Raw genomic sequence first — 17,315 nt, 5'->3', positions numbered from 1 at the left:
TGATTCTACAGGAAAATTTGTAACGTTCATTATAATGTACACAAGGGGCGACATGGAAATAATATTATAGCGATGCATTTTTCATAAAGAGAGTCCGATCATTTATGAAAAGAACAAATGTACATATTACATTTCTTTTAAATAATTTAGCAGTAGGTCGCTATCATAGATTACCTTTACTTTTTTATACTTAATGAAAATTCCTTCAGATATTATGCGAATTAGTCACTTAACGCTGAATATATTTTCATCAAATGTACCACGCATTACGCTATATTTAGAAAATATCCATTTGCTACATTGTGGTTAATTGTCCAAATAATCTTTTTGTCAGCTATTAGTTGTAGCTATTTATGTAGTCAGCTAAAGGTTTTTACTACATTTTTTTTCTTTTCTTAATTTATTAGAAAGTGTGATTTCTACGTGAAATTTATTTCGTTTGAGGCAGAATGAAGATTCTAAAATTTTACTTCCTTTGTTCTCGAAATCCTTGCGAAGTAATCATATTTTGTTGCGCTATCTCCATGATTAGAAATGCCCTACCTGGAAACTTCGACGAAACAAATTCTTAACTCTTCCATGTCTAATGATATCGTTTATAGAATTTGATCCGATTATTTGTTATCGGCTATCAACTGGATTTTCATCATTTGCTCACTTTTAATCTAATTCAACTGAAGAGGAAACGAATAATGTTATTTATCTTTATGAAAATAAAAATATATTTTATGGATTAGGAGGACTCGGATAAATTGTTTTAAATGAATGCCAAATGACAACCTCAACTGTTGCAGAATTGAAATATTGTAACGAGCGAATTATCTTTCTTTATAAGAACCGGGAGCAGCGCGAACGCAGTCCCGACTACCAAAAATTATGCGCCCCAACCAACCACACTTTGCGGAAGTGGCAATTGTCAGCCGACCGAAGTGCAATGGACGGCCTCCAACCGGGAGAGCCCCCTCCTTGATCAGGGCATCTCCGACGCCAAGTAAGTATGCGGCGTTTTGTTCCATGAAAATTTATAAAAACATAATGTCTCTAATTATAGTGGTAAAAATAGCCGCGAATAAATAAATGTTGTTGGTTGAAAATTTCCACTACAAATTGTACCCAGTTAATGAGCGATCGTATCCACAGTAAAATATCTTCTGTACAATTTAAACACAGCAATCGAATTATAAAATCGGTAAAAATCAGAGAGATGATATTCGTTTCTCTCTCTGCAAAACAATACTAATAATATGGTATTTGGAGCTGAATAAGAGAATGTGAAGTCATGTCGACTCAAGCGCCGCCATTGTTAAGTCTCAGTGGAATCTGCGTCTTACAGGAATTGACGATGAGTGAAGTGGGAAAAGCAAATAATTTAGAAATTGTAACAGAGAGAATTTCAATTAACCCTGCTTTTTATCCTAGTGGAAAATGCCGTTACTGAAATGAAAAAAGAGGATTTTAGTCGAAGCTGCTAGATTAATAATTCATTAAGGATTATTACTTCTTAAATCATAAGATGGAGCTGTTATCACTGCTACTTCAATTCCATATCCAAAAGGATCTATTTGTAATAGAAGGACGAAATTTCATTTAAACATATAAGAAAAAACAGCGGAATAGTAATAATGGTGCATTACCTATCTTAATTGTTTACATTATTGAACGCCTGCACTACGTTTTTACTATCGAGCATTTCAGAAACAAGCAGGTTTCGAAATCATTTTCATAACAACATATTTTAAAAATGCCATGTTCGCAGAAATAGTGTCAAATTTTTATATCTTGGTTTAGTGGCATAGGGAAAGGTGAATTAAATTGACTTTTCCACCCCCACCCCGAGTCGAAGCAAAGTTTTTAGCAATTGCGAATCTTTTAGGAACATGGGATTTTTTTTTTTTTTTTCCAACTCCGACGGGATATTTTACTTTAAAGGAAGAATTCTCACATTTTATCCCCCCTAGAGGCCGAGATCATTACGCTTATCGGTTTATGACTACGTTTTAAAGTGCAAATTGTAAACGACCGATACTACATAAAATAAACATTTCTTATTTTAGGACAATCTGGCCAACGACTGAAAGTGTTTTTAAAGACTAAAATCAAAACAGAGACTACGTCAGTTCCAAGTGAGAGAGACGATCTCACTCGTTCTATTTTTAATAACCACAAAATCCTCGTTGCCAGATGCAACAGCAGAAAATCAGTTTCATTTAACACAAAACAATATTTAAAATATCTTTGCAGCAATTACTTCTAAAACAAACTCGAACAATTATAACATGTCGTTCCAAAAGTGAGAAAAATTCTTAAAATATAAAAGAGCATTCAAGGGAAAAAAGAAAAAGAAATTGTGAACATATTTAAAACTGAAATATTTCGAATGCTACATGCAAGTCGAAGGAACACTTAATAAAGAGAAATGTTATCCTATAACAAAATCACTAATTTTGATATCTACGTAAATTTTGTAGATGGCAGCGAGAAATTTTGTGTGTGCATGTAAGAAAAGCATTTTACTGATTGACACTTTTATATTTTGAGAGTCTATAAAAATTTAATTTAAAGACAAACTTTTTCATGATGAATTTGCACAGAATATTCATTAAATTGTCCACTTTATTTAATGAAATTTCGTTATTCGAAGTGTACAATTAAGCGCAAAAATGAAACGGCAGTTGCCCCCCTTTATTTAGGGATGTCCATAATTTCATATGCAATTGTACCCGCTATGCATGCATTCCTGAATTAGGTTTAGGTATCTCCTACGAATGAATAGAGATATGTACATGCGTTCATCCATATGGACAGAGATGCATATTAATATGCGAGTAACAGCAGCAATTTCCACAGAAAATGATTTCTCGTTATGATGCGAAAGAAATGAATATTCTTCCACAAGGGCTACGGTTCTGAACGGACACCTCCGTGGTAACAATTTTCTAAGTGAATTCTTTCCTTTACTTAAGACAGGGACAGCGCGAACGCAGTCCCAGCTACCAAAAATTGTGCACCCCAAGCAACCGCGATTTGCGGATGTGGCGAACGTCAACACACCGAAGTGCAATGGAGGGTCTCTGCTCGGGGGAGCCTCCTTGTTGATCAAGGCATCCCCAGTGCCAGGTAAGTATGACTGGCCAACTTTTCAGAAAGTTCATATACATTATTTTTCATTTACAAAAGTGGTAATACCTCTCATTACAATCTAATGTATTCCGTCGAAATATTCTTGAATATTTCTAGAAATCCATACATTTTAATTTTCTTTATATTTTTAAAGTAGTTATATTTGCATTCTATAACTAGGGACACAATTTTATCCTAAACATTTTTACCCAGCTAAATAAAAAAAGAGGGGAAAAAGAATCATAAAATATCATATTACACCATCAACAACGATATGTAGATGGCGCTGCAAATCGAATGTTCATATCCGTAAGTAGCTACATCTAATGGTTGTTCCAATGTCATCCATTCTTATTATATGTATCGTCAACCTGAATTTCATTGATCGCATTCCAGAATTGTCATTCAGTTGGATTGTAGCTACTATTGTGTATTGAGTTGTTCGAAGAATAATGCTGAATCGAAACTTCCACAGGCGACAATGTAACGTACATTTTAGAAGCAATTACAACACCACTAGAAAAATAAACAGGTTCTGACGTACTATATATACGACGTGACACTTAAAGTGCAACGTACTCGCTTCGGCAGTACATATACTAAAATTGGAACGATACAGAGAAGATTAGCATGGCCCCTGCGCAAGGATGACACGCAAAATCGTGAAGCGTTCCACATTTTTTTATTTTTTATTACTTGGTTTTAGATCGCATATTCCGGGTCGTTATAGCCTTGTTTGCTTCTCTTTAAAAATAAAGCATACGGTAAGAGGTTTTCTTAAGGAACAATTATAATTTATTTCATTTTAAATTATTCTGCATAACATCATTTTTCAGCTAAAAGATATTATGCATAAAAATTAAAGAAAAAATACTTTGATTTGCTTATGCATTTCGTATTCCGACATATTTACTCTACTTACCCAACCAGCAACAATTGATCTGATGGGGCAATTCTAGGGTTTATTACAGTATGACTGCTTAAAATTTTGCATGCATATATATATATATATATATATATATATATTTAATCAACAAAATCGACACCTTTCAAGACCAGCTGATTCTACAGGAAAATTTGTAACGTTCATTATAATGTACACAAGGGGCGACATGGAAATAATATTATAGCGATGCATTTTTCATAAAGAGAGTCCGATCATTTATGAAAAGAACAAATGTACATATTACATTTCTTTTAAATAATTTAGCAGTAGGTCGCTATCATAGATTACCTTTACTTTTTTATACTTAATGAAAATTCCTTCAGATATTATGCGAATTAGTCACTTAACGCTGAATATATTTTCATCAAATGTACCACGCATTACGCTATATTTAGAAAATATCCATTTGCTACATTGTGGTTAATTGTCCAAATAATCTTTTTGTCAGCTATTAGTTGTAGCTATTTATGTAGTCAGCTAAAGGTTTTTACTACATTTTTTTTCTTTTCTTAATTTATTAGAAAGTGTGATTTCTACGTGAAATTTATTTCGTTTGAGGCAGAATGAAGATTCTAAAATTTTACTTCCTTTGTTCTCGAAATCCTTGCGAAGTAATCATATTTTGTTGCGCTATCTCCATGATTAGAAATGCCCTACCTGGAAACTTCGACGAAACAAATTCTTAACTCTTCCATGTCTAATGATATCGTTTATAGAATTTGATCCGATTATTTGTTATCGGCTATCAACTGGATTTTCATCATTTGCTCACTTTTAATCTAATTCAACTGAAGAGGAAACGAATAATGTTATTTATCTTTATGAAAATAAAAATATATTTTATGGATTAGGAGGACTCGGATAAATTGTTTTAAATGAATGCCAAATGACAACCTCAACTGTTGCAGAATTGAAATATTGTAACGAGCGAATTATCTTTCTTTATAAGAACCGGGAGCAGCGCGAACGCAGTCCCGACTACCAAAAATTATGCGCCCCAACCAACCACACTTTGCGGAAGTGGCAATTGTCAGCCGACCGAAGTGCAATGGACGGCCTCCAACCGGGAGAGCCCCCTCCTTGATCAGGGCATCTCCGACGCCAAGTAAGTATGCGGCGCTTTGTTCCATGAAAATTTATAAAAACATAATGTCTCTAATTATAGTGGTAAAAATAGCCGCGAATAAATAAATGTTGTTGGTTGAAAATTTCCACTACAAATTGTACCCAGTTAATGAGCGATCGTATCCACAGTAAAATATCTTCTGTACAATTTAAACACAGCAATCGAATTATAAAATCGGTAAAAATCAGAGAGATGATATTCGTTTCTCTCTCTGCAAAACAATACTAATAATATGGTATTTGGAGCTGAATAAGAGAATGTGAAGTCATGTCGACTCAAGCGCCGCCATTGTTAAGTCTCAGTGGAATCTGCGTCTTACAGGAATTGACGATGAGTGAAGTGGGAAAAGCAAATAATTTAGAAATTGTAACAGAGAGAATTTCAATTAACCCTGCTTTTTATCCTAGTGGAAAATGCCGTTACTGAAATGAAAAAAGAGGATTTTAGTCGAAGCTGCTAGATTAATAATTCATTAAGGATTATTACTTCTTAAATCATAAGATGGAGCTGTTATCACTGCTACTTCAATTCCATATCCAAAAGGATCTATTTGTAATAGAAGGACGAAATTTCATTTAAACATATAAGAAAAAACAGCGGAATAGTAATAATGGTGCATTACCTATCTTAATTGTTTACATTATTGAACGCCTGCACTACGTTTTTACTATCGAGCATTTCAGAAACAAGCAGGTTTCGAAATCATTTTCATAACAACATATTTTAAAAATGCCATGTTCGCAGAAATAGTGTCAAATTTTTATATCTTGGTTTAGTGGCATAGGGAAAGGTGAATTAAATTGACTTTTCCACCCCCACCCCGAGTCGAAGCAAAGTTTTTAGCAATTGCGAATCTTTTAGGAACATGGGATTTTTTTTTTTTTTTCCAACTCCGACGGGATATTTTACTTTAAAGGAAGAATTCTCACATTTTATCCCCCCTAGAGGCCGAGATCATTACGCTTATCGGTTTATGACTACGTTTTAAAGTGCAAATTGTAAACGACCGATACTACATAAAATAAACATTTCTTATTTTAGGACAATCTGACCAACGACTGAAAGTGTTTTTAAAGACTAAAATCAAAACAGAGACTACGTCAGTTCCAAGTGAGAGAGACGATCTCACTCGTTCTATTTTTAATAACCACAAAATCCTCGTTGCCAGATGCAACAGCAGAAAATCAGTTTCATTTAACACAAAACAATATTTAAAATATCTTTGCAGCAATTACTTCTAAAACAAACTCGAACAATTATAACATGTCGTTCCAAAAGTGAGAAAAATTCTTAAAATATAAAAGAGCATTCAAGGGAAAAAAGAAAAAGAAATTGTGAACATATTTAAAACTGAAATATTTCGAATGCTACATGCAAGTCGAAGGAACACTTAATAAAGAGAAATGTTATCCTATAACAAAATCACTAATTTTGATATCTACGTAAATTTTGTAGATGGCAGCGAGAAATTTTGTGTGTGCATGTAAGAAAAGCATTTTGCTGATTGACACTTTTATATTTTGAGAGTCTATAAAAATTTAATTTAAAGACAAACTTTTTCATGATGAATTTGCACAGAATATTCATTAAATTGTCCACTTTATTTAATGAAATTTCGTTATTCGAAGTGTACAATTAAGCGCAAAAATGAAACGGCAGTTGCCCCCCTTTATTTAGGGATGTCCATAATTTCATATGCAATTGTACCCGCTATGCATGCATTCCTGAATTAGGTTTAGGTATCTCCTACGAATGAATAGAGATATGTACATGCGTTCATCCATATGGACAGAGATGCATATTAATATGCGAGTAACAGCAGCAATTTCCACAGAAAATGATTTCTCGTTATGATGCGAAAGAAATGAATATTCTTCCACAAGGGCTACGGTTCTGAACGGACACCTCCGTGGTAACAATTTTCTAAGTGAATTCTTTCCTTTACTTAAGACAGGGACAGCGCGAACGCAGTCCCAGCTACCAAAAATTGTGCACCCCAAGCAACCGCGATTTGCGGATGTGGCGAACGTCAACCCACCGAAGTGCAATGGAGGGTCTCTGCTCGGGGGAGCCTCCTTGTTGATCAAGGCATCCCCAGTGCCAGGTAAGTATGACTGGCCAACTTTTCAGAAAGTTCATATACATTATTTTTCATTTACAAAAGTGGTAATACCTCTCATTACAATCTAATGTATTCCGTCGAAATATTCTTGAATATTTCTAGAAATCCATACATTTTAATTTTCTTTATATTTTTAAAGTAGTTATATTTGCATTCTATAACTAGGGACACAATTTTATCCTAAACATTTTTACCCAGCTAAATAAAAAAAGAGGGGAAAAAGAATCATAAAATATCATATTACACCATCAACAACGATATGTAGATGGCGCTGCAAATCGAATGTTCATATCCGTAAGTAGCTACATCTAATGGTTGTTCCAATGTCATCCATTCTTATTATATGTATCGTCAACCTGAATTTCATTGATCGCATTCCAGAATTGTCATTCAGTTGGATTGTAGCTACTATTGTGTATTGAGTTGTTCGAAGAATAATGCTGAATCGAAACTTCCACAGGCGACAATGTAACGTACATTTTAGAAGCAATTACAACACCACTAGAAAAATAAACAGGTTCTGACGTACTATATATACGACGTGACACTTAAAGTGCAACGTACTCGCTTCGGCAGTACATATACTAAAATTGGAACGATACAGAGAAGATTAGCATGGCCCCTGCGCAAGGATGACACGCAAAATCGTGAAGCGTTCCACATTTTTTTATTTTTTATTACTTGGTTTTAGATCGCATATTCCGGGTCGTTATAGCCTTGTTTGCTTCTCTTTAAAAATAAAGCATACGGTAAGAGGTTTTCTTAAGGAACAATTATAATTTATTTCATTTTAAATTATTCTGCATAACATCATTTTTCAGCTAAAAGATATTATGCATAAAAATTAAAGAAAAAATACTTTGATTTGCTTATGCATTTCGTATTCCGACATATTTACTCTACTTACCCAACCAGCAACAATTGATCTGATGGGGCAATTCTAGGGTTTATTACAGTATGACTGCTTAAAATTTTGCATGCATATATATATATATATATATATATATATATTTAATCAACAAAATCGACACCTTTCAAGACCAGCTGATTCTACAGGAAAATTTGTAACGTTCATTATAATGTACACAAGGGGCGACATGGAAATAATATTATAGCGATGCATTTTTCATAAAGAGAGTCCGATCATTTATGAAAAGAACAAATGTACATATTACATTTCTTTTAAATAATTTAGCAGTAGGTCGCTATCATAGATTACCTTTACTTTTTTATACTTAATGAAAATTCCTTCAGATATTATGCGAATTAGTCACTTAACGCTGAATATATTTTCATCAAATGTACCACGCATTACGCTATATTTAGAAAATATCCATTTGCTACATTGTGGTTAATTGTCCAAATAATCTTTTTGTCAGCTATTAGTTGTAGCTATTTATGTAGTCAGCTAAAGGTTTTTACTACATTTTTTTTCTTTTCTTAATTTATTAGAAAGTGTGATTTCTACGTGAAATTTATTTCGTTTGAGGCAGAATGAAGATTCTAAAATTTTACTTCCTTTGTTCTCGAAATCCTTGCGAAGTAATCATATTTTGTTGCGCTATCTCCATGATTAGAAATGCCCTACCTGGAAACTTCGACGAAACAAATTCTTAACTCTTCCATGTCTAATGATATCGTTTATAGAATTTGATCCGATTATTTGTTATCGGCTATCAACTGGATTTTCATCATTTGCTCACTTTTAATCTAATTCAACTGAAGAGGAAACGAATAATGTTATTTATCTTTATGAAAATAAAAATATATTTTATGGATTAGGAGGACTCGGATAAATTGTTTTAAATGAATGCCAAATGACAACCTCAACTGTTGCAGAATTGAAATATTGTAACGAGCGAATTATCTTTCTTTATAAGAACCGGGAGCAGCGCGAACGCAGTCCCGACTACCAAAAATTATGCGCCCCAACCAACCACACTTTGCGGAAGTGGCAATTGTCAGCCGACCGAAGTGCAATGGACGGCCTCCAACCGGGAGAGCCCCCTCCTTGATCAGGGCATCTCCGACGCCAAGTAAGTATGCGGCGCTTTGTTCCATGAAAATTTATAAAAACATAATGTCTCTAATTATAGTGGTAAAAATAGCCGCGAATAAATAAATGTTGTTGGTTGAAAATTTCCACTACAAATTGTACCCAGTTAATGAGCGATCGTATCCACAGTAAAATATCTTCTGTACAATTTAAACACAGCAATCGAATTATAAAATCGGTAAAAATCAGAGAGATGATATTCGTTTCTCTCTCTGCAAAACAATACTAATAATATGGTATTTGGAGCTGAATAAGAGAATGTGAAGTCATGTCGACTCAAGCGCCGCCATTGTTAAGTCTCAGTGGAATCTGCGTCTTACAGGAATTGACGATGAGTGAAGTGGGAAAAGCAAATAATTTAGAAATTGTAACAGAGAGAATTTCAATTAACCCTGCTTTTTATCCTAGTGGAAAATGCCGTTACTGAAATGAAAAAAGAGGATTTTAGTCGAAGCTGCTAGATTAATAATTCATTAAGGATTATTACTTCTTAAATCATAAGATGGAGCTGTTATCACTGCTACTTCAATTCCATATCCAAAAGGATCTATTTGTAATAGAAGGACGAAATTTCATTTAAACATATAAGAAAAAACAGCGGAATAGTAATAATGGTGCATTACCTATCTTAATTGTTTACATTATTGAACGCCTGCACTACGTTTTTACTATCGAGCATTTCAGAAACAAGCAGGTTTCGAAATCATTTTCATAACAACATATTTTAAAAATGCCATGTTCGCAGAAATAGTGTCAAATTTTTATATCTTGGTTTAGTGGCATAGGGAAAGGTGAATTAAATTGACTTTTCCACCCCCACCCCGAGTCGAAGCAAAGTTTTTAGCAATTGCGAATCTTTTAGGAACATGGGATTTTTTTTTTTTTTTCCAACTCCGACGGGATATTTTACTTTAAAGGAAGAATTCTCACATTTTATCCCCCCTAGAGGCCGAGATCATTACGCTTATCGGTTTATGACTACGTTTTAAAGTGCAAATTGTAAACGACCGATACTACATAAAATAAACATTTCTTATTTTAGGACAATCTGACCAACGACTGAAAGTGTTTTTAAAGACTAAAATCAAAACAGAGACTACGTCAGTTCCAAGTGAGAGAGACGATCTCACTCGTTCTATTTTTAATAACCACAAAATCCTCGTTGCCAGATGCAACAGCAGAAAATCAGTTTCATTTAACACAAAACAATATTTAAAATATCTTTGCAGCAATTACTTCTAAAACAAACTCGAACAATTATAACATGTCGTTCCAAAAGTGAGAAAAATTCTTAAAATATAAAAGAGCATTCAAGGGAAAAAAGAAAAAGAAATTGTGAACATATTTAAAACTGAAATATTTCGAATGCTACATGCAAGTCGAAGGAACACTTAATAAAGAGAAATGTTATCCTATAACAAAATCACTAATTTTGATATCTACGTAAATTTTGTAGATGGCAGCGAGAAATTTTGTGTGTGCATGTAAGAAAAGCATTTTACTGATTGACACTTTTATATTTTGAGAGTCTATAAAAATTTAATTTAAAGACAAACTTTTTCATGATGAATTTGCACAGAATATTCATTAAATTGTCCACTTTATTTAATGAAATTTCGTTATTCGAAGTGTACAATTAAGCGCAAAAATGAAACGGCAGTTGCCCCCCTTTATTTAGGGATGTCCATAATTTCATATGCAATTGTACCCGCTATGCATGCATTCCTGAATTAGGTTTAGGTATCTCCTACGAATGAATAGAGATATGTACATGCGTTCATCCATATGGACAGAGATGCATATTAATATGCGAGTAACAGCAGCAATTTCCACAGAAAATGATTTCTCGTTATGATGCGAAAGAAATGAATATTCTTCCACAAGGGCTACGGTTCTGAACGGACACCTCCGTGGTAACAATTTTCTAAGTGAATTCTTTCCTTTACTTAAGACAGGGACAGCGCGAACGCAGTCCCAGCTACCAAAAATTGTGCACCCCAAGCAACCGCGATTTGCGGATGTGGCGAACGTCAACCCACCGAAGTGCAATGGAGGGTCTCTGCTCGGGGGAGCCTCCTTGTTGATCAAGGCATCCCCAGTGCCAGGTAAGTATGACTGGCCAACTTTTCAGAAAGTTCATATACATTATTTTTCATTTACAAAAGTGGTAATACCTCTCATTACAATCTAATGTATTCCGTCGAAATATTCTTGAATATTTCTAGAAATCCATACATTTTAATTTTCTTTATATTTTTAAAGTAGTTATATTTGCATTCTATAACTAGGGACACAATTTTATCCTAAACATTTTTACCCAGCTAAATAAAAAAAGAGGGGAAAAAGAATCATAAAATATCATATTACACCATCAACAACGATATGTAGATGGCGCTGCAAATCGAATGTTCATATCCGTAAGTAGCTACATCTAATGGTTGTTCCAATGTCATCCATTCTTATTATATGTATCGTCAACCTGAATTTCATTGATCGCATTCCAGAATTGTCATTCAGTTGGATTGTAGCTACTATTGTGTATTGAGTTGTTCGAAGAATAATGCTGAATCGAAACTTCCACAGGCGACAATGTAACGTACATTTTAGAAGCAATTACAACACCACTAGAAAAATAAACAGGTTCTGACGTACTATATATACGACGTGACACTTAAAGTGCAACGTACTCGCTTCGGCAGTACATATACTAAAATTGGAACGATACAGAGAAGATTAGCATGGCCCCTGCGCAAGGATGACACGCAAAATCGTGAAGCGTTCCACATTTTTTTATTTTTTATTACTTGGTTTTAGATCGCATATTCCGGGTCGTTATAGCCTTGTTTGCTTCTCTTTAAAAATAAAGCATACGGTAAGAGGTTTTCTTAAGGAACAATTATAATTTATTTCATTTTAAATTATTCTGCATAACATCATTTTTCAGCTAAAAGATATTATGCATAAAAATTAAAGAAAAAATACTTTGATTTGCTTATGCATTTCGTATTCCGACATATTTACTCTACTTACCCAACCAGCAACAATTGATCTGATGGGGCAATTCTAGGGTTTATTACAGTATGACTGCTTAAAATTTTGCATGCATATATATATATATATATATATATATATATATTTAATCAACAAAATCGACACCTTTCAAGACCAGCTGATTCTACAGGAAAATTTGTAACGTTCATTATAATGTACACAAGGGGCGACATGGAAATAATATTATAGCGATGCATTTTTCATAAAGAGAGTCCGATCATTTATGAAAAGAACAAATGTACATATTACATTTCTTTTAAATAATTTAGCAGTAGGTCGCTATCATAGATTACCTTTACTTTTTTATACTTAATGAAAATTCCTTCAGATATTATGCGAATTAGTCACTTAACGCTGAATATATTTTCATCAAATGTACCACGCATTACGCTATATTTAGAAAATATCCATTTGCTACATTGTGGTTAATTGTCCAAATAATCTTTTTGTCAGCTATTAGTTGTAGCTATTTATGTAGTCAGCTAAAGGTTTTTACTACATTTTTTTTCTTTTCTTAATTTATTAGAAAGTGTGATTTCTACGTGAAATTTATTTCGTTTGAGGCAGAATGAAGATTCTAAAATTTTACTTCCTTTGTTCTCGAAATCCTTGCGAAGTAATCATATTTTGTTGCGCTATCTCCATGATTAGAAATGCCCTACCTGGAAACTTCGACGAAACAAATTCTTAACTCTTCCATGTCTAATGATATCGTTTATAGAATTTGATCCGATTATTTGTTATCGGCTATCAACTGGATTTTCATCATTTGCTCACTTTTAATCTAATTCAACTGAAGAGGAAACGAATAATGTTATTTATCTTTATGAAAATAAAAATATATTTTATGGATTAGGAGGACTCGGATAAATTGTTTTAAATGAATGCCAAATGACAACCTCAACTGTTGCAGAATTGAAATATTGTAACGAGCGAATTATCTTTCTTTATAAGAACCGGGAGCAGCGCGAACGCAGTCCCGACTACCAAAAATTATGCGCCCCAACCAACCACACTTTGCGGAAGTGGCAATTGTCAGCCGACCGAAGTGCAATGGACGGCCTCCAACCGGGAGAGCCCCCTCCTTGATCAGGGCATCTCCGACGCCAAGTAAGTATGCGGCGCTTTGTTCCATGAAAATTTATAAAAACATAATGTCTCTAATTATAGTGGTAAAAATAGCCGCGAATAAATAAATGTTGTTGGTTGAAAATTTCCACTACAAATTGTACCCAGTTAATGAGCGATCGTATCCACAGTAAAATATCTTCTGTACAATTTAAACACAGCAATCGAATTATAAAATCGGTAAAAATCAGAGAGATGATATTCGTTTCTCTCTCTGCAAAACAATACTAATAATATGGTATTTGGAGCTGAATAAGAGAATGTGAAGTCATGTCGACTCAAGCGCCGCCATTGTTAAGTCTCAGTGGAATCTGCGTCTTACAGGAATTGACGATGAGTGAAGTGGGAAAAGCAAATAATTTAGAAATTGTAACAGAGAGAATTTCAATTAACCCTGCTTTTTATCCTAGTGGAAAATGCCGTTACTGAAATGAAAAAAGAGGATTTTAGTCGAAGCTGCTAGATTAATAATTCATTAAGGATTATTACTTCTTAAATCATAAGATGGAGCTGTTATCACTGCTACTTCAATTCCATATCCAAAAGGATCTATTTGTAATAGAAGGACGAAATTTCATTTAAACATATAAGAAAAAACAGCGGAATAGTAATAATGGTGCATTACCTATCTTAATTGTTTACATTATTGAACGCCTGCACTACGTTTTTACTATCGAGCATTTCAGAAACAAGCAGGTTTCGAAATCATTTTCATAACAACATATTTTAAAAATGCCATGTTCGCAGAAATAGTGTCAAATTTTTATATCTTGGTTTAGTGGCATAGGGAAAGGTGAATTAAATTGACTTTTCCACCCCCACCCCGAGTCGAAGCAAAGTTTTTAGCAATTGCGAATCTTTTAGGAACATGGGATTTTTTTTTTTTTTTCCAACTCCGACGGGATATTTTACTTTAAAGGAAGAATTCTCACATTTTATCCCCCCTAGAGGCCGAGATCATTACGCTTATCGGTTTATGACTACGTTTTAAAGTGCAAATTGTAAACGACCGATACTACATAAAATAAACATTTCTTATTTTAGGACAATCTGACCAACGACTGAAAGTGTTTTTAAAGACTAAAATCAAAACAGAGACTACGTCAGTTCCAAGTGAGAGAGACGATCTCACTCGTTCTATTTTTAATAACCACAAAATCCTCGTTGCCAGATGCAACAGCAGAAAATCAGTTTCATTTAACACAAAACAATATTTAAAATATCTTTGCAGCAATTACTTCTAAAACAAACTCGAACAATTATAACATGTCGTTCCAAAAGTGAGAAAAATTCTTAAAATATAAAAGAGCATTCAAGGGAAAAAAGAAAAAGAAATTGTGAACATATTTAAAACTGAAATATTTCGAATGCTACATGCAAGTCGAAGGAACACTTAATAAAGAGAAATGTTATCCTATAACAAAATCACTAATTTTGATATCTACGTAAATTTTGTAGATGGCAGCGAGAAATTTTGTGTGTGCATGTAAGAAAAGCATTTTACTGATTGACACTTTTATATTTTGAGAGTCTATAAAAATTTAATTTAAAGACAAACTTTTTCATGATGAATTTGCACAGAATATTCATTAAATTGTCCACTTTATTTAATGAAATTTCGTTATTCGAAGTGTACAATTAAGCGCAAAAATGAAACGGCAGTTGCCCCCCTTTATTTAGGGATGTCCATAATTTCATATGCAATTGTACCCGCTATGCATGCATTCCTGAATTAGGTTTAGGTATCTCCTACGAATGAATAGAGATATGTACATGCGTTCATCCATATGGACAGAGATGCATATTAATATGCGAGTAACAGCAGCAATTTCCACAGAAAATGATTTCTCGTTATGATGCGAAAGAAATGAATATTCTTCCACAAGGGCTACGGTTCTGAACGGACACCTCCGTGGTAACAATTTTCTAAGTGAATTCTTTCCTTTACTTAAGACAGGGACAGCGCGAACGCAGTCCCAGCTACCAAAAATTGTGCACCCCAAGCAACCGCGATTTGCGGATGTGGCGAACGTCAACCCACCGAAGTGCAATGGAGGGTCTCTGCTCGGGGGAGCCTCCTTGTTGATCAAGGCATCCCCAGTGCCAGGTAAGTATGACTGGCCAACTTTTCAGAAAGTTCATATACATTATTTTTCATTTACAAAAGTGGTAATACCTCTCATTACAATCTAATGTATTCCGTCGAAATATTCTTGAATATTTCTAGAAATCCATACATTTTAATTTTCTTTATATTTTTAAAGTAGTTATATTTGCATTCTATAACTAGGGACACAATTTTATCCTAAACATTTTTACCCAGCTAAATAAAAAAAGAGGGGAAAAAGAATCATAAAATATCATATTACACCATCAACAACGATATGTAGATGGCGCTGCAAATCGAATGTTCATATCCGTAAGTAGCTACATCTAATGGTTGTTCCAATGTCATCCATTCTTATTATATGTATCGTCAACCTGAATTTCATTGATCGCATTCCAGAATTGTCATTCAGTTGGATTGTAGCTACTATTGTGTATTGAGTTGTTCGAAGAATAATGCTGAATCGAAACTTCCACAGGCGACAATGTAACGTACATTTTAGAAGCAATTACAACACCACTAGAAAAATAAACAGGTTCTGACGTACTATATATACGACGTGACACTTAAAGTGCAACGTACTCGCTTCGGCAGTACATATACTAAAATTGGAACGATACAGAGAAGATTAGCATGGCCCCTGCGCAAGGATGACACGCAAAATCGTGAAGCGTTCCACATTTTTTTATTTTTTATTACTTGGTTTTAGATCGCATATTCCGGGTCGTTATAGCCTTGTTTGCTTCTCTTTAAAAATAAAGCATACGGTAAGAGGTTTTCTTAAGGAACAATTATAATTTATTTCATTTTAAATTATTCTGCATAACATCATTTTTCAGCTAAAAGATATTATGCATAAAAATTAAAGAAAAAATACTTTGATTTGCTTATGCATTTCGTATTCCGACATATTTACTCTACTTACCCAACCAGCAACAATTGATCTGATGGGGCAATTCTAGGGTTTATTACAGTATGACTGCTTAAAATTTTGCATGCATATATATATATATATATATATATATATATTTAATCAACAAAATCGACACCTTTCAAGACCAGCTGATTCTACAGGAAAATTTGTAACGTTCATTATAATGTACACAAGGGGCGACATGGAAATAATATTATAGCGATGCATTTTTCATAAAGAGAGTCCGATCATTTATGAAAAGAACAAATGTACATATTACATTTCTTTTAAATAATTTAGCAGTAGGTCGCTATCATAGATTACCTTTACTTTTTTATACTTAATGAAAATTCCTTCAGATATTATGCGAATTAGTCACTTAACGCTGAATATATTTTCATCAAATGTACCACGCATTACGCTATATTTAGAAAATATCCATTTGCTACATTGTGGTTAATTGTCCAAATAATCTTTTTGTCAGCTATTAGTTGTAGCTATTTATGTAGTCAGCTAAAGGTTTTTACTACATTTTTTTTCTTTTCTTAATTTATTAGAAAGTGTGATTTCTACGTGAAATTTATTTCGTTTGAGGCAGAATGAAGATTCTAAAATTTTACTTCCTTTGTTCTCGAAATCCTTGCGAAGTAATCATATTTTGTTGCGCTATCTCCATGATTAGAAATGCCCTACCTGGAAACTTCGACGAAACAAATTCTTAACTCTTCCATGTCTAATGATATCGT

The 17,315-nt window shown here is 33.7% G+C and overlaps 12 non-coding genes across 12 annotated transcripts; 4 read left to right on the top strand and 8 right to left on the bottom strand.

The window, feature by feature from the left end:
* Positions 1-837: 837 nt before the first annotated feature.
* On the bottom strand, positions 838-999 carry LOC129957744 (U1 spliceosomal RNA). Its single transcript, XR_008782851.1, has one exon. It is a non-coding gene; the product is annotated as a U1 spliceosomal RNA (small nuclear RNA).
* A 1,964-nt stretch (positions 1,000-2,963) lies between these two features.
* On the bottom strand, positions 2,964-3,125 carry LOC129958008 (U1 spliceosomal RNA). Its single transcript, XR_008783104.1, has one exon. It is a non-coding gene; the product is annotated as a U1 spliceosomal RNA (small nuclear RNA).
* Positions 3,126-3,695: 570 nt separating this feature from the next.
* Positions 3,696-3,802, top strand: LOC129957961 (U6 spliceosomal RNA). The gene has a single exon (XR_008783059.1). It is a non-coding gene; the product is annotated as a U6 spliceosomal RNA (small nuclear RNA).
* A 1,215-nt stretch (positions 3,803-5,017) lies between these two features.
* LOC129957743 (U1 spliceosomal RNA) lies at positions 5,018-5,179 on the bottom strand. Its single transcript, XR_008782850.1, has one exon. It is a non-coding gene; the product is annotated as a U1 spliceosomal RNA (small nuclear RNA).
* A 1,963-nt stretch (positions 5,180-7,142) lies between these two features.
* Positions 7,143-7,304, bottom strand: LOC129958000 (U1 spliceosomal RNA). Its single transcript, XR_008783096.1, has one exon. It is a non-coding gene; the product is annotated as a U1 spliceosomal RNA (small nuclear RNA).
* A 570-nt stretch (positions 7,305-7,874) lies between these two features.
* LOC129957960 (U6 spliceosomal RNA) lies at positions 7,875-7,981 on the top strand. Its single transcript, XR_008783058.1, has one exon. It is a non-coding gene; the product is annotated as a U6 spliceosomal RNA (small nuclear RNA).
* A 1,215-nt stretch (positions 7,982-9,196) lies between these two features.
* On the bottom strand, positions 9,197-9,358 carry LOC129957742 (U1 spliceosomal RNA). The gene has a single exon (XR_008782849.1). It is a non-coding gene; the product is annotated as a U1 spliceosomal RNA (small nuclear RNA).
* A 1,963-nt stretch (positions 9,359-11,321) lies between these two features.
* On the bottom strand, positions 11,322-11,483 carry LOC129957999 (U1 spliceosomal RNA). The gene has a single exon (XR_008783095.1). It is a non-coding gene; the product is annotated as a U1 spliceosomal RNA (small nuclear RNA).
* A 570-nt stretch (positions 11,484-12,053) lies between these two features.
* LOC129957959 (U6 spliceosomal RNA) lies at positions 12,054-12,160 on the top strand. The gene has a single exon (XR_008783057.1). It is a non-coding gene; the product is annotated as a U6 spliceosomal RNA (small nuclear RNA).
* A 1,217-nt stretch (positions 12,161-13,377) lies between these two features.
* LOC129957741 (U1 spliceosomal RNA) lies at positions 13,378-13,539 on the bottom strand. Its single transcript, XR_008782848.1, has one exon. It is a non-coding gene; the product is annotated as a U1 spliceosomal RNA (small nuclear RNA).
* Positions 13,540-15,502: 1,963 nt separating this feature from the next.
* LOC129957998 (U1 spliceosomal RNA) lies at positions 15,503-15,664 on the bottom strand. Its single transcript, XR_008783094.1, has one exon. It is a non-coding gene; the product is annotated as a U1 spliceosomal RNA (small nuclear RNA).
* Positions 15,665-16,234: 570 nt separating this feature from the next.
* LOC129957957 (U6 spliceosomal RNA) lies at positions 16,235-16,341 on the top strand. The gene has a single exon (XR_008783055.1). It is a non-coding gene; the product is annotated as a U6 spliceosomal RNA (small nuclear RNA).
* Positions 16,342-17,315: the final 974 nt, after the last annotated feature.

Source organism: Argiope bruennichi, chromosome 11, assembly GCF_947563725.1.
Source record: "Argiope bruennichi chromosome 11, qqArgBrue1.1, whole genome shotgun sequence".
Lineage (NCBI taxonomy): Eukaryota > Metazoa > Arthropoda > Arachnida > Araneae > Araneidae > Argiope > Argiope bruennichi.
Note: the sequence above shows the minus strand (reverse complement) of the source record. Positions and strands in the feature narration are given on the sequence as shown.